This window comes from Triticum aestivum, chromosome 5B (assembly GCF_018294505.1).
Source record: "Triticum aestivum cultivar Chinese Spring chromosome 5B, IWGSC CS RefSeq v2.1, whole genome shotgun sequence".
Taxonomy (NCBI): Eukaryota; Viridiplantae; Streptophyta; class Magnoliopsida; order Poales; family Poaceae; genus Triticum; species Triticum aestivum.
Window position 1 is genome coordinate 35,944,542 of NC_057807.1, and position 4,311 is coordinate 35,948,852.

The window sequence follows — 4,311 nt, forward strand, 5'->3', positions numbered from 1 at the left end:
GGGATGTCGAGGAAGAAGGCGTTTGCGTTTGTGAAGAATGCGATATCGGGGAAGGTTTATGGATGGAAGGAGAGGCTCATCGCGAAGACAGGGAAGGAAACGCTGGTCACGTCGGTGGCTCAGGCTATACCCACCTTCGCTATGTCCTGCTTCTACCTGACAAAGACCTTCTGTGATGAGCTTAGCTCGCTGATTGGGACCTACTGGTGGAGTCAGCAAGACAAGGAACACACGCCACACTGGATTGGATGGAACAAACTGACGTTGCCAAAGGCCCATGGAGGACTTGGCTTCCGGGATATGCGTGTGTTCAATGTGGCTATGCTGTCCCGTCGGGCTTGGAGGTTGATACAACACCCAGACTCGCTTTGCGCACATATCTTGAAGGCCAAGTACTACCCAGATGGTCGGCTACTTGAGGCCCAACCCGGTGCGGGCATTTCCTACGCTTGGCGGAGCTTGCTTCACGGAGCACAACTAGTCCGAGAGGGCTGCATATGGAGGATTGGAGATGGTGCAGATGTTAACATATGGACGGATCCTTGGATTCCACGGCCATGGTCAAGAACCGTGATCACACCTCGAGGACAATGCCTCCTACAGCGTGTTAGTGAGCTTATTGATCCATATTCATCCTCATGGGATGAGCAGTTGGTGCGGGATACGTTTTGGCCTGATGATATGGCACACATTCTCCATATCCCTCTCAGAGATGGTGCCCAAGACTTCATGGCGTGGCAGTATGATACTAAAGGAGCCCATTCGGTGAAGAGTGCATATAAGCTATATGTTCAGCTTGAGAAAATACGGAAGGACGGAGGGGCTGGAGCGAGCTCCATGGTTCCTGGAAATCTGAATAGTACAACGGACGACTCATGGAAGAGAATTTGGAAGCTCCCTTGCCCAAGGAACATACAAATGTTCGTGTGGAGGCTTAAACATGAATCCCTTGCGCTACGTACTACAGTTGCACGAAGAGGGATTCCCATCGAAGATACAAAATGTTTATTCTGTAGCAGAGGGGAGGAGGATGGGGCTCACCTGTTCCTCAAATGTAAGATTGCAAAGGAGGTTTGGCGGGATCTTGCTCCGCAAAAGGAAAGGATTGAACTGGAAAAGATTGAGGGTGTGCATGCAATGTTTGACTACATTTGGGGGTTGCATGAAAATAAAAGGCTGCATATACTTACCTTCTGGTGGCTTTGGTGGGCAAATAGAAACAAGGCGAGGGAGGGTGAGTTACCTCTCCCACCGGCGGAAGTGGCAAGAAGAACAAGAGGCAGTGTCCTCGAGTACGTGGAGATCTTCTCCTCCATGGGCCAAGGGCCGAAACCTGAAAAGTGGCGGCCACCTAAAGCAGACGGCTATAAAATCAATGTGGATGGCTTGATCGTTCCGGGACAGCAGCACTCAGGATGGGGCATTGCATCAAGGGTGGCCGATGGCTCTCTGGTGCACGCGCAAGCGGGACGACAGGAGCACACGGCGGATGCTTTTGCAGCTGAGGTTGCCACCATGGCTCATGCAATCACAACCGCAGCCGAGCTAGGCATGATCAGGGTGGAGTTTGAAACAGACTCTCAACTGCTAGCCGAAGCCCTGGATGTGCGCAAGGTGGATTCTTCGCCATATGCGGTCGCTCTAGAGGACATGAAATACCAACTTAAGTTGTGGTTCTCCTTTTTTTTTTCCATCTCTGTCTGTAGACGTACGGCTAACTCTGTGGCACATGAACCTGCCAATATTGGTCACCTTTGTGAACCTGACCAATGCTTGGTCTGGGAGTCTGATGTACCCGCCCGTGTGGGCGATATGCCTCACCACAGTTAAGTAATGAAGCAATGCTTTCCCTCAAAAAAAAAAAGGCTGAACACTTCTTCCCACCAAATTTTCATCCGTATCTTCGTCCATCCGTCAAAATTTTCGCACATTGATGTTTTTTCACGTGAGTTGGACTTCTCCCGAGATTTTCCAGATTTTTGTGGGATCCGTCGGCCGTTTGGGCCTCAGCCCAAAAACCATGCAGTCGAGGTGGCAAAAAATTATGATGCATCTATATGGAGTCCGGCTCAAAAATATATATTCAGAGTCAAACTCCCGACCTCCTGTTCAAAGTAGAAGGAAGTGTCCAACTGACCAAGCTTATGTTCATGTATTAAAGAAAGATTGGTCTTTATTAGACAGTCTCGCCTCGCTTTCTTAAGCAAAATCTTACCAATTTAAATACATCTATGAGTTCATACCAATAAGCCACCCATAGAATCAATAAGGATTGTGTCTACTTCTCCATGGGGAGAAAATTATGGAATTAACTGGAGTGAGACCCGATTAAAGTGGCTCATGCTAAGGAATCAGAGAAGAAGAACGGACTGGCCGCGTCCATGGGAAGGAGCAGGGAGGAGTTGCGTTTAGGCCAACAGAGTAAGCTAGAGCGGTGGTGCGACGGCTGCAGCCTACCGGAGCTATCGAGCGCGAGAATAAGGGAAGGGAGATCTCATGCAGGAGCTATCAACCGCGAGAAGAGAAGGGTAAAGCGATCCTAGTCAGGTGGGCTTTGTCGTCCAAACGGGCCTTTGGCCTGATGGAAAAGGAGGATTGATGAGCTTTTTTCTTTGCTCACAAAGAAAAGGAAAAAGAAAGAGGTAAAACCGGCATAAGCATTTGAGCCGCAATATTAGTTAGGTAAAAATGTATGTACATGCAAGGACGTGCGGTGCTATGGTAGTTTTGTATTTTTGTTTCTATATATGTTGGTCAAGCCTACTTTGCTTATTAATATTTGTTTAGGTAACTCCAGCATATGATCACAATGATTGTAGTGTATGTATAAACTCAGATTTTGGCTGGTCTGTTGTACACTTCATTGTTAATTTAACCTGATTTAATTTCTAACCATGACAACAATGTTCAGTTGTTTACCTGAGAAGCAGGAATAGGTAGGATGCATGTTCTGAACGTTTGCATTGAGATTCAGACAATACCACGATTGAGATCGCTAAGCATGATATTGATGTATGATGTTTTCGGAAATATGTAATTAAGGGGCTATGGAAAAATTTAGGATGTTAAGAATGAAAGTACATACACTCTTTGCCAAACTAGCGTCCCAAAGTACCTTTGATCCATAGTTTTTCTTTTCATCAGAGACTTTTGTCCCACGTTGGCCATGACTAAAGTAGATTTATGTTGCTTGTGTGACAAGAGTTCAGGGTGCTCGAGGTGCCTAGTTTAATTGAGAAATGAGAAAGTTTCAATCAGTTGATTTTTTCTCCATAGCCATGCATGGGTAGTCAACTATGCATCTAGACTCTTTATGTAGACAAATGCATGTATTGTGCATGTATGATACTTTAACAAATGGGTAATTTAGTTTTTGGTCAAGATGAATCTTGATAGCATTACATATGTGTCTGTTCTCTCATGACAAAGCATGAACCCACGAGCTAAACATGGAAGAATTATTTTTCTCCCCTTGCAACGCCCGGGACATTTTTGCTAGTTATAATAAATGACCGAACTTGAATTTCTTTACACGCACCGCACAAAACATATAAAGGAACCTACAAGAACCGCACGACCGTGAACCTCCGGCCTTTTGGGTCGCCAATGTGCGTGAGACCGCACTGTAGCACCATCACCTCCTTGGGCGTCGCCCTTGCCCCCGCCATCACCATATTCCTGGACTACAACCTCGGCGCCTGGAGGAGCACCTTCGCCTTCCTGGACGGGGCCATCCAGTATCACGCCATCAGGTGGGCGGCGGCTCCTCCGTCCCTTCCTCATTGTCGTCCCGCCTTCACCTCCCCGTGCCACCTCCGCCATCCTGTAAAAACGGCGTCAGACAATCTTTGAGTGAAATGGCTTGCTTGCATGCTACACCAACGTAATTAGCTAATGAATATGCTACAGCAAGATAAGTAGCTGATGAATATTATGTGCATATCGAGATCTTGTAGGACCATGAAGAAGGTAAAAGAATTTCGTAGCTCAAATGATTTGATAGTAAAAAAAAATCATCTAAGCTTTTGATGATATGCATTCTAGAGCCCCCGCATCGCTCCCGCGGGCGGCTCGGGAGCAAACCCTAGCCGCCGGCAGCAGCACCAACTACCACCCCTACCTCCCCTCGCCGCCGCCAGCAACGGTCGCCGGGCAAAGCCCGCGCGGCTGGGCGGCGGCGGGACCCCTTCTCCTTCCGCCTGGAAGTGTTGGCGCGGGCCAGAACTTTCGGCGGGAGCTCGAGTGGCTGCGCGCGCTCGGGACGGCCCCGCTGGCCGGCGAGGCAGCGCACGGAGGCGTGGGCGCGCGGTG